Genomic DNA, 14,148 nt, shown 5'->3' with positions numbered 1-14,148 from the left:
TTATATGTAATCATATACTGTCTTTTTACCCCAAAATTAATCTAAACCAACAACAAAATTCACAATTTAATTTCGATATTATAAATCAACTAACCCAAAAAAATGAAAAAACACAATCACATGCATATAATCTTCAAAACATGAACACGCATTACTATACATTAAAAAACACATAACATACATATAAATATATGTTACTACACGTGACTATAGTTATATACAATTATCTATAGTTATATAAGTGGTATAAGTCTGGAGTACTGTAGCATGAATCCAACTTCACAAAGGCACTTCATCGAATTTTATTCTCCGCATGACATAAAACTATAATAAAAGCAAACTATAATGACTATAGAATACTACAAGTCCTATATACAGTCATGTATAGTTACATGTAGTCATGACTATACATAACTACATGTGACTGACTATATATGACTGTATATGACTAAATATAATTGTATATTCATCTGACTCAAATTAACCATTTTAGTAACCACTACTGGTTAAATTTCTATTACAGACAAACAAAGCTCTCACACATTAGGCATTTCAAATCATCTTCAAATAAATACAAAAAAAAAAAATACATATGATTTATAATAAAAAATCAAATTACATGAAAAATATAAAAAAAACATGATTGTTTTTGTTGATAAAGTTATTGAACTAAAATCAACTACCAATGACTATATTATACTACAAATCCTATATATAGTCATGTATAGTTACATGTAGTAATGACTATACATGACTACATGTGACTGACTATATATGACTGTATATATATGACTAAATATAACTGTATATTCACCTGACTCAAATCACCCATGTAAGTAACCACTACTGGTTAAATTTTCATTATAGACAAACAAAGCTCTCACACTTTAGGCATTTCGAATCATCTTCAAATAAATACAAAAAATAAATTACATATGAATTATAATAAAAAATCAAATTAATCCAACGAAAAATATTTTAATATTAATTGTTCACAAATCTTCAAAAACATAGTAGATCTGTGTTTTTTTTTTTTTGGTAAATGCAGTAAATATATACAAATCGAACACCACCAATTCCAGATCTGAAATTCTAGATCTGACTACACATCGTCGGATCACAATTTAAAATTTTCGAATTTAGTTGATTTTCATAAAAAAAAAACAATAAAATAAGGTGAAATAGTGAAAAGAATTCAGATCTTAAAAAATAAATTAAAAATGGATGGACATTCATAAATTAAAAAAATAACTTAAAAAAGTGAAGTGAATGGTTTAGTACCGAGTTCAAGGCGGTGGGAGGAGCAACGACGGCCGGCACAAGGCCGTGGCAGAGCAGCGACGCAAGACGGCGGCGGAGCAGCGGCGCAAGGCGGTGGTGGAGCAGCGACAACGCAAGGAGGTGAGGGGAGAAGCGACGGCGGCGGCGTAAGAAAGTGGGGGAGCTAGCCGCGACGGTGGAGGGTCGTGGGCAGCCACAGAGAGAGAGATGAAGAATGAGAAAGAAAGAGAAGAGAGAGAGGGAGTTAGAGAGAGAAATGAAGAGAGAGAAAGAAAGAGAAGAGAGAGAGAGTTAGAGGGAGAGAAATGAAGAGAGAAAGATAGAGAAGAGGGAGAGTTAGAGAGAGAGATATGAAGAGAGAGAGTGGGTGAGGGGAAATGACGGCACAAAAAAAAGGGGAAGGGGTGGGAGAAAAAGATTAGGGGTTAGGGTTTTAAATTATAACTAAAAGGGCAAAACGGGTATTTTAATTTGTCTAGGGGGGTCTATCAAATTAAGTTTAGAATTTGGGTTTTTGACTAGACAAGAAAAATACATAGGACCTATCCCTATATATTTTAAAAACTAGGGGGTTATCCCACATTTCCCCCTAATTTAATTACTTGGCCCTGCAGTTATTTATAATTAGTGTAGTTTAAATAATTAAAAAACAAGGCTACTTGTTAAAACCTCCTCATTGGATTTCGACTTCGTGATAAAAATATTTTTTTTAGTTGATATTTAACATAAATCCAATCCACCCAAAATATCTTATATGCCTCAACTAACTATTCCAATGATTAAAAAAAAAAATCTACTGATAAATGCAGATCCCCTAATTAATAGCACCGAAAAATCCTCCCAAAAATTCTGCCCCCCAATCACGCTCAAAATCCACTCGAAAAATATCGTTTGTCCACACTTTACACCAAGCCCACCCAACAATTGAGATTGTTGTTTCAAGGGAAAAAACGGATTAAGACTCAAAACACTTTTTTTTAGGGAGCCACAATTATTCGTAATCGTTAGCTCGACAAGATGGTTCAAAATTTTGCGGTGAAAAATAATTAATTAGTGTCCTGTGTTTGTTGATTTAAACCGATTATTTAAAAATTGCAAGTAATTTACATGATTGTTCTTCATTTATTATGCATGTGCTTCTCGCCATTCCCAAATTATCCCAAGAAGGAGAAAATTGAAGACAGATGAAAACCACTCTGTATAAACAGCTATATAAACATGAAAACCACTCTATTTAAACAACTATATAAACATGAAAACCACTCTATATAAGCACCTATATAAAAATGAAAACCACTATGTATGAACTGCTATATAAACATGAAAATCACTCTGTATAACAGCTATGTAAACGTGAAAACTACTCATTATAACAACTATGTAAGCATGAAAACCACTCTGTATAACAGCTATGTAAACATGAAAACCACTATGTATAGTTACAAATTCATTTTCTTGCCCGGATAAACAACATAACGTTCAAGCAAAACAAACATGTTCATACATCTACAATTCTCTCGAGATAATTCCCGATTGAGATGTTGGGTTTCGATAATCCATTGAAGACTGATATTTTTTGGGGTTGATAACTCTTCACAGTGATGAAAACAAGCGGATGAAGAACGTCCGGCCACCTTTGCCGCCACCGGTTTCCTCTCTCCACCCCCGCCACCGGCCAATGGATTCTCGGAACTCAGCCCTACTTTGTTCAGACATACTAATGTCCTAGGTCTAGAAACCATTAATGAAACAGCTTCATTGGAAAGGCCAAGGCCTAATGGTTTAGACATTCTTAGCAGCTTAGTAGCAGCCATTGTTGTTGTTGGTTATGGAAGTTTCTAATTCTTGAGAGAGAGAGAGAGAGAGAGAGAGAGAGAGAGAGAGAGAGAGAGAGAGAGAGAGAGAGAGAGAGAGAGAGAGAGAGAGAGAGAGAGAGAGAGAGAGAGAGAGAGAGAGAGAGAGAGAGAGAGAGAGAGAGAGAGAGAGAGAGAGAGAGAGAGAGAGAGAGAGAGAGAGAGAGAGAGAGAGAGAGAGAGAGAGAGAGACGTATATTAAAATTATGAGGATTAGAATTTTACAATCAATAAGCGAGAATCGTTGGATTAGTTAAGAACGTGTTATTTAAGATGTATATGGAAAAAATATTATATATCTTTTAAAATCAAAATTAACTATACTTTATTCCTTAGTTATCAAAATTAACTATACTTTATTCCTTAGTTAGAGGTATAATGGTGATAAATAAGTATTTTTAATTAATAATAATTGTTTTGAATTTATTTTAAAAATGTAAAATAAAATTGGGCTCATTGTAATGACACTTGTGTAATGGGGGGTTTTTGTCAAATTTTCCCTTTAAAAAATTAATAATTAACATACTGAATATTAATTAATGATATGATTATTATTATTTGGGCAAAATGCATTTACCTCCAAGAAATTTCTATTTTTCGCACTTTTCCAAGTACAAATAAAAAAATGATACTCTTCCCCTTCCAAATTTTGTTATAGTTGCACTTTGCCGTAAATGGGACTTTCCGGCGTATTTTCACCGGGTTTTTTATATCTTCAATACCTTGAAGAGCATTTTCGTCCTTTCACCAATCCCACCAAAATATTAATATCGTTGAAAAACTTAGATGCTGAGATGGGATCTGATTTTGGTGTTGGTGGTGAAACTCCAGCATATATGAGAAATTCTCCTCGTTATAAGGATAAGGATGGTGAGCTAGCACGCACCGGTGCGCTATGGAAGGAATGAAGTGCGGATTTCGACGGTCACGGCGATAGAGCCTTGTGAGAGAGATGTTAATTAGGGTGGAAAATTTTGCCGAAATTGTGCCGGTGCCAATGGCAGCTATAATATTGTAGGAGGAAAAATATCGACAGAGAACCCTAATTCCTCCGGACTCAAAGTAGGAAAAAGAAAACTAAGCTAGTTCTGTTGGAGATATTAATACTAAATGATATATTTCACTAACAACTTAAATTTTTGGTTGAGATGGTCATTCGACAACATGGTATTAAAGCCAGGTCAAATGAAAGGTCCTGAGTTCGAATCCCATCGCCAGTCATTTCAAATATTTCAAGTGTCTATATTTTATAGATTAATAGACTGCGGCTATATGCAAGACTAATTCCACTTACATTCAAAATCCTCAAAACTCAACAAATCTTACAAAGATGGCATGTATGGAGTCAGAAGACATCAAAATAGAAAATTTTACGGTGGAAGAACACAAGAAGGTATGCATTTATGTGTTTTTTTTTTTTGCTAGAATATCGTTTTTCCAAAAAAATCCCGCGCAGACACAGTCGACATGTACAGGTCGAAATTTATAGGTAAAAATCGACATTGAGATGTCGATTTTGGAGTACAAAATCGACACCTTAGTGTCGAAATTTAACTGTTAGCAAATTAGTCCAAATATACTAAATTTCGACATTAAGGTATCGAATTTATGGACATATATTCGACACCTTAATCTCGAAATTTAGTTGTTTCATATTTTTTTTTACTTTCTATTTTCCAAATAATTTTTATTTTAATATTCATTTATTTTTTATAGCAGAAGGCAAATGCGAAGACGTAGTTATTGTCCAAATTCATCAAAGGTATCAAAAATATGTACAAGACATCAAGAACGTCACATCAAGAGCGGCTTGGCAGCGGAGCTTGGGCGTAGAGTAGGGTTTCACGGGGGGGGGGGGGGGGGGGGGGGGGGGGGGGTTGTTGTGGTGGGTTTTTTTAATTTCACGTTTTTTTTTTTTTTGTTTTTTTTTATTATTTGTTATTTGGTCTTCCATGAGCAAACAAAATTCAATTTGCGGGTATATTTGTCATTTCATCTTAATAAAATGGAATCTTTTGAAGTATATTTTTGATTTTTGGTCTTGCACAAGTGAAATTAGTATTTCATATAGTCGTAGCATATTAGATAATGGTTGTTGGTTTAATTATGAAAGGTTGGTAACCCTCTACATCTTTAATGGAGGCACGTGTCTATTAATGATACTTGATACATTTCATTAACAACTTAAACTTCCATCGATTTTTTTTCTTCTCATCACCTCGTTTGTTTCTTCTTTCTTGTTTTTTTTTTTTTTTTTTTTTTTTTTTTTTTTTTGTTGGTTCAGTTTCTTTAATTTGGTAAAGTAAGGTGAGCAATTTGGTGGAGCCCAAATAACAACCTCCATTGTGTCATTTTACAACATAAAAAAATGCAGAAAAATAGGGGGAAAAAAAAAGCACAAACTGAGAGTCGGAGAGTGACCTACACCGACGACGTAAAGGGTTAATATGTCTTTTACCATAAATTATGAGCGGTGTTTGCCAATTAAAATAAGGGTTAATAAGATATAACCCCCTCATTAGAAAAAATATTAGGACTAACCACCTTACAATATTTTTAATGGGTCAAACCCCCTCAGAAATGTCAATTACTGAACTACCCCTATTATTTGTAATAGCAAAGACCCCCCACCGTTTTCCCCAAATACTGCATATCTTCAACCATATTCTTCAATATAATTTCTCCTCCATTTCCGTTGGTCTGCTATATTTATGCCGAGAAATTCTCCCAAAAAACAAACTGCAATATATATCGGATATTTTCCCCTTTCAAACATTGCCCTAGTTTGCTACATCTTCAGCGAAAAATAAAAACCAGAATACCATTATATTGTGCAATTCGTTCAGCAACACAGGTTGACAAACAATGGTGAAGAACGGCAAGAAGAAGACAGGTAGTTTGCTATATACCCAACTTTACCACATAATTTCTGTTTTTGACACCTTCTTCAGCGACTCCGAAGGACAAAATCGAGGTCTCCTACAGAAACGGTATACAGCGGTACGCGACGACCATATGCGACGGTTCGGATGTCTTCCATGGTTGATTACTCAAAAATGGAGTTTGTAAACACGATTATTTTTTAGATCTACAGATCTATGGTCGCACTATTTGTTGACTCATAAATATTTGTTTTCCTATGAAATTTGTTTTATCAGAGTCCAAAACAAAGAAAAGATCAGTATAAAAATCGGTAGTTCACTATATATTTCCCGAAGTCAACTATAAAAATCGGTAGTTCACTATATTTTTCCCGAAGTCAACTATAAAAATCGGTAGTTCACTCAGAGTCAACTATAAAAAGCGGTAGTTCACTATATTTTTCCCGAAGTCAACTATAAAAATTAGATAGTCAACTATAATTTTTACGATGTCAACTATAAAAAATGGTAGTTAACTATATTTTTGCCAGAGTCAACTACAAAAATTAGATAGTCAACTATAATTGTTCAAATGTCAACTATAAAAAAATTGGTAGTCAACTATAATTTTTCCCATTAATTTACCATATTATTTTTCAATTTAAGATACTATGATGTTATCAAATTGAATACTCATGATAAAGATCCCATCTTCATGAAAACATAAATTTCATAGAGTAGAAAATAAATTGATTTCAAGGACCAAAAAATGAGATATAGAAGAAAAGGTACAGTAGTGAGAAGAAATAGTGGAAAAAAAATGAAACAGAAACAGACGAGAAAAGAGGAAATGAGGGAAGAGAAAGAAGAGAGAGAGAGAAGAGAGAGGGAGAAAAAGAAAAAAAGAAAAAGATACGGGAAAAAGAGAAAATTGGGGAGGAGAGAGAAGATAAGAGAGAGGAGAGAGAAAAATAAGAAGAGAGAGAGAGAGAGAGAGAGAGAGAGAGAGAGAGAGAGAGAGAGAGAGAGAGAGAGAGAGAGAGAGGGAGAAAAAAGAAGAAAAGAAAAAGATACGGAAATTGGGGAGGGGAGAGAAGAGAGAGAATGGAAGGAAGAGAGAGAAGATAGGAGAGAGGAAAGAGAAAAATAAGAAGAATAAAAGAACACGTTAAAAAATTGAGGAAAATAAGGAAGAGAGAGAAAGTAATGGAGATATAAAATGACGGATATGAGAGAAATAAGGAGAAGAGAGAGAAAGTTGGAGAAAAATATAGACAAAAAATGGCATAATAGGCATTAACATAAGCTTAGGGGGTCACACAATTCAGAAAATATTAAATGGATTTGTCTACAAATGGTGAATTATAAATTGGGCCTGTACTATATTATTTTACCTAATGAGGGGGTTATCCCTCATTTTCCCTTAAAATAACTGAAAGGCTTCTTCTGCAATTGAAGATAAAACATGGGTGCAAAATGAAATTAACTAACTATAAAGATCTCAATAAGACCGTAAAAACTAAAAGGTCACAAAAAATAGTTGCATAAAATATCAAAATATATGGGAAAAATCCTAAAAGATCCAAATAGATAAGGAAACAAGCTAATTCAAAACTAATTAGTCTTTTTTTCACCCGTGTAGCATAGAACATACCCTGTTTTTTGCTTATTTCAATCGATAACTACAAATTAAAGTCACACAAGGTATAAAAACTTGTACCAGGATTAATTAAAATCGACAGAAAACAAACAATTAGCTGAAATAAATTAAAGACGATGTCTATGATGTCTGAGAGTGAGACCCCATCAGCAGATAGTACGATAATTCTTTTTCTCTTCTTCCTCCTTCATATATATATATATATATATATATATATATATATATATATATATATATTGTATGAAAGAATTTATTTCGTGCAGATATAAATTATTTGTGTCAGATTCAGTTTTTCGTTACTGTTGCGTGAAGTGTTGCAACAGTTCGTGAAGCAGTTCGTAAAAACAGAAATAAACGAGACACAAATTTAATGTGGTTCGGATACAATTGTACCCTACATCCACGGGGACCTGCAAATAAAATTTACTAATTTTTAGTTTTACGAATACAATAATAGGACTTAATCAAAATACAAAGACTCCCTCTTTGTTGACGCCGTTCTTGTATACTACGCTGAATTATAAATCTTCAATTTGCAGCACGTCCCTTGCTCCGCACAGTTGAACTCCCTTCAACGCTGAATTCCTCAGTCGGCGGATCGATCTCCTCCCGAGATCTGTTTAAGCCCCTCTCCCGAAGAACCGATCTTCTTTTTGTATAGAAGAAGCAAACTTGTGATACTCCTTGAATCTTGGTGTCTTCACCACAAAGCCTTGAAGCCGAAATATTTTCTATGAAGATCACGTATCACGATGGAACAATAAAAAACGAGAGGAAAAATATTTTATGTCAAAAACTTCTCTCGATCAAAGACGTTCTGGGAGCAACAAAAATAAGAGCAGAAAAATATAATTTTTCTTCTCCAACAAAAAGCGTGAGAATGCTGTGCTCTGCTCCCTTATTTATACGTCATGTAAAAACCTGTAAGAGTCCAATAATTAAAAGACGTATAAGAATCGTAAAGGATGTTTAATAATGTGATAATGCCTTATCACAAGATTTTCAATCCTAATCTAATTCTAATTTCCATATAAAATAATATCACAATTAATGACAACATATAAACCAATGGAAACCACTTCTTCCTTTTTAAAAAAAAAAACACACGGCACATACAAGTCTTGTTGCCCAAGACTTTGAGAATAATTAGAATTCAATTTTGGTTCTAACAGTAAGAGACCTGCACACAAGAAAGTCTTGGGTTAAAATAAGAATAACTCTTTAGGAGAATAATTCCTATTATAAATCAATTAATGACAAATTAAAAGAATTAAAAGGTACAAGGACTCTTCCCTTCTTTAGCTCACGGTATATGCAAACTTGTGGCACAAGTTTCATTTAATTCTCGTATAATTAGAATCCAAGGGATTCTAACAATCTCCCCCTTTGTCGTTTATTGATTATAATCATTTTCTCCCGCTGAGTAAAAACCTGAAAATAAAACAATCAGAGGATAGACGGAAACAATAAAACTAAAGATCATCCTCAGCATTAAATGAACAACTCATCATCTCCGTCTCTTTCAGCAACAAGAGTGGCATCAACTGCTGCAATAGTGAGTGCCACAGTTTCAGCAACTGTTCCCACAGTAGTGGCTTCGGCAGGTGGTTCACAACGGAGTCAACTCCCCCTGCATGTGTTTCTCCCCCTGTAAATGATCCTTAGGCAGCTCCTCTTGTAAATGACTTCATTCTTGTGAAGATCTAAACCAATTAATGACAATAAACACAATATTAGAAAAAGTGAAATTCCTTCTATTTTGGATACGCACGTTCATGTGTTAGTGTGGAGAGATAAATTATTTCTTCTCAAATTATCTAATGAGATAACTAAGGAAAATATGTTCCTCATATTAATACACATCTCCACAGAATTCCACTTGGTGTTGTGGACTTAGAATCCCACCGAGATTCTAACACTCTCCCCCTTTGGCATTGATTGGTCAGAACATTTACATCCCTAAATATACGATACATGCATGAACAAGGGTCAGCAAATTCAAAATAACATCTGCAGATATAAACAGTTGCAACAGTTTATCAAACAGTTCAGCAGATAGTGTACAGTTGTTCAATTAAGCAAAGAACAACAAAAAATATGCAGTAGCAGAATCAACTTCCCTCTACAATGAATTCCTCCTTATTTGTCCTGTATTTCTGCACTATTCCAGCAACTGTCTGATGCACTGTCGCAACAGTTGTCGGAACTCCCCCCTGTGTTCATGCCATCGTTACTGTTCTTTTCTCCCCCTTTCTGGGCAATCACCATGCATAGATAACTCAACATTGTGCACGTAGATGTTCAAACACTTAACAAAAAAATTTTGATGATTCGAGCAAGCTGTTCAAACACTTAACAAAAAGATCAAACATAGAGAGAATTTTGAAAGTAAGTAAGAAGAATCACCATACATGACGGGAACACAAAATCACAAACTCACACACTCAATAACACACGATAATTGCAATGCGAAATCAAAAGGATAGTGATATCAAATCCAGCATTAAATAACAAAGACTACAGACTTTGCCAAACTTCATACGAAACGAGGAAATGTGAGTAGTAGGCCCAATAGATCCGGTTGCAATAAGAATCAAATTTAACCGGCACATGAACAAAAATCCCGTCTCTCTCTCTCTCTCTTTCTCTTTTTTTTTTTTTTTTTTTTTTAAATAATGCCTAATGCAAGACAAGAAGTAAACATGAGAAATAAACATGAGTGAAGAGACATATGTGAATAGGATACTGCATGGACAAACAAAACATATGGGATTTATCTTCACATTCACGATAAGCGCAATACCCAAAAATCCGACTGCTCATGCAACCAATAAACTTAATAATCCCAAGTCAAACACAAAGATGCTCTTATTATGTAGCGTACACACACGTCTAATGGTAGCTTTTTCCCATGAAAAATAGAGCAATTAAAAGGAACGAGATTATGGTGGTCGTGCAATGTGTAGTCCCCTGGGCTTTCTAATTGAGCCTTGTAGTGAGTGTTCGGTCAAGTGGTTTACTGGCTCGACTCAACTAGGCTTCGAACTATTCACTGACCATATGTATAATTTATATTGGCCGTGCAATGTGTAGTCCCCTGGGCTTTCTAATTGAGCCGTGTAACGAGCTTTCGGCCACGTGATTTACTGACTCGACTAAAAAAGGCTTCGAACTATTCACTGACCAAATGGCTGTAGATATATATATTAGTAACAGTAGTTCAAGAGTAGCTTTCACTCATTAAAAGAGGCAGCTTTTCCCTATAAAAACATCCAACCATGACAAGACTATTCAGAGAAATAAATAAGTTGGAGCCTTTTAAGTAATCATTTTGGGAATTGGTGAAGTTCTACTCCCACAAAGTTTAGAAGAACACGAAGTATCAAATTCACATTTGTCTCAATCATATGCAGTATGCTTAATGCAGGTCCTATATGAGATGCAAAAACATATGAAGTGTCCTACCACTAAAAGTTGCAAGTCTGGACACAAAGACTGTTGCAACAGTTCATGCAACTGCATCAGATTAAACAACATAAATTCCCAGCGATTTTCGCAAGGAATCAAATCTCTGTGCATCAAGGGTTTTTGCAAAAACATCAGTTAATTCATTCTCCGTTGCAGCATAATCAATTGAGACAACCCCATTTTCAACCAAGTCCCTTATGAAACTATGACAAATATCAGTAAGCTTAGTTTTCGAATGCTGAATTGGATTCATAAACTTATTTTTCGCACACAAATTATCACAATTCAGATTACCAAATTTTTTATTCCCCAAACTAGCTTTGTCACCAGAACTAGTGGAACAGTTAGTACTATCATCACATGATTTTAAAGAAGTAATGGCAGATAAACAATTAAGATCAGACTTCTTTACCCAGATTTTTTGTTGAGTTTTATTCACTAAATCAACATTTATCTTGGGTTTTTGCGACGACACAAAAGTGTGATCAATTTTAGCGGAAAGTGGTGAGCGGGCCATTATTCTTTTAACCATTTTCAAGTACTTAAACCACCTGGGTCGTATATGACCAGGAACATGACAAAAATGACAGGTAGGGACAAAACGTTTTCTTTGAGATGACAGTGTTGATGCAACTGTCGCAACAGTTTGTGAAACAGTGGATTGTTTAACAAAATTGATTTTACTTTTTGAATCTTCTTTCTGTTTCAATGTATCATTAGATAGATGATTACTCCCTATACCTATACGACCATAGTTCGGCTGATTTTTGTTCAAACTTTCATTCAAAGTAACTCTACTGGTATTGAACTTAGAAATAGCATCTTGGGTTTGAACAAATTTAGCCTTCAAACTATCTGTTTCTCTACTAGCAGAAATAGCATTTTGTTCAAGAGTAGAAATTCTTACCTTCAATACTTTGTTTTCCTCAATTAGGACAAGCTTCTCATTTTCTAAGAATTTATTTGACTCGCATACCTGAAGAAATTTTTCGTACATCCTTTCATAGCATTGCTTTATTTCTTCCAAGGTTGACACGTCATCATCGCTGTTGTATTCTGAATCCCCATCATCACCTGCAAGATTTAACGGAGTTAATCTTTTATCATGTATTGAATGCAAATTATCATACCTAAGTTCTGTTTGAACTGTCTGTCCAACTGTTGCAACAGTTTCAACAACAGTTTCTTTGCACTCGCTTATCGGAGTAGTTCCTTCGTAGGCCTCTTGTAGAACATCCCATGCCTCCTTTGCTGATTTGCACATTGATATCAATTTGAATTGGTCGTCATCGATACAACTCAAGATAGCATTGGTTGCCTTGGAATTATAATCTGCTATTCGTACTTCTTCATCACTCCACTTTTCTTTTGGCGTTTGAATGATCTCGTGTGACTCATTCATTGAGGTAGGAGGTGTCCAACCAATTAGAATCGCGCGCCAAGCCCATTCATCGATAGATTTGATGAACATCTTCATCCTTATTTTCCAATCACAGTAGTTCAATTCACCCAAGAGAGGTGGTAGGAATGCGCCTTCACGATGATTATTCATATCTGCACAAAAAAATAAAAAAATTAAATCCCAAAATCTCACTAAGTGTATCTAGTGACAGGCTCTTGATGCCAATTGAAAGAATTTATTTCGTGCAGATATAAATTATTTGTGTCAGATTCAGTTTTTCGTTACTGTTGCGTGAAGTGTTGCAACAGTTCGTGAAGCAGTTCGTAAAAACAGAAATAAACGAGACACAAATTTAATGTGGTTCGGATACAATTGTACCCTACATCCACGGGGACCTGCAAATAAAATTTACTAATTTTTAGTTTTACGAATACAATAATAGGACTTAATCAAAATACAAAGACTCCCTCTTTGTTGACGCCGTTCTTGTATACTACGCTGAATTATAAATCTTCAATTTGCAGCACGTCCCTTGCTCCGCACAGTTGAACTCCCTTCAACGCTGAATTCCTCAGTCGGCGGATCGATCTCCTCCCGAGATCTGTTTAAGCCCCTCTCCCGAAGAACCGATCTTCTTTTTGTATAGAAGAAGCAAACTTGTGATACTCCTTGAATCTTGGTGTCTTCACCACAAAGCCTTGAAGCCGAAATATTTTCTATGAAGATCACGTATCACGATGGAACAATAAAAAACGAGAGGAAAAATATTTTATGTCAAAAACTTCTCTCGATCAAAGACGTTCCGGGAGCAACAAAAATAAGAGCAGAAAAATATAATTTTTCTTCTCCAACAAAAAGCGTGAGAATGCTGTGCTCTGCTCCCTTATTTATACGTCATGTAAAAACCTGTAAGAGTCCAATAATTAAAAGACGTATAAGAATCGTAAAGGATGTTTAATAATGTGATAATGCCTTATCACAAGATTTTCAATCCTAATCTAATTCTAATTTCCATATAAAATAATATCACAATTAATGACAACATATAAACCAATGGAAACCACTTCTTCCTTTTTTAAAAAAAAAACACACGGCACATACAAGTCTTGTTGCCCAAGACTTTGAGAATAATTAGAATTCAATTTTGGTTCTAACAGTAAGAGACCTGCACACAAGAAAGTCTTTGGTTAAAATAAGAATAACTCTTTAGGAGAATAATTCCTATTATAAATCAATTAATGACAAATTAAAAGAATTAAAAGGTACAAGGACTCTTCCCTTCTTTAGCTCACGGTATATGCAAACTTGTGGCACAAGTTTCATTTAATTCTCGTATAATTAGAATCCAAGGGATTCTAACATTGTATATGCGCTTGTGCTGATTTTTTTAATTTTTTTATATTTTATTTTTTGCTGCTATCAGAATTCCCGGCAATGGAAATAAGAGAGGAGTCACCTGCACATTTTTTGCTAAAGATTAAATCTTTCTCCTTGCTTCACCAACACGGAATTCATAAATATGAGACTGAGGAATTTGCGGCTGGTGAATATAAATGGTAATTAATATGTTAATTCTCTATATTCATAGTTCCATGTACGGTAGAACCTCGATAAAATTAATAA

This window comes from Erythranthe guttata, chromosome 6 (genome assembly GCF_056151865.1).
Source record: "Erythranthe guttata isolate IM_541 chromosome 6, IM_541, whole genome shotgun sequence".
NCBI lineage: Eukaryota > Viridiplantae > Streptophyta > Magnoliopsida > Lamiales > Phrymaceae > Erythranthe > Erythranthe guttata.
Note: the sequence above shows the minus strand (reverse complement) of the source record.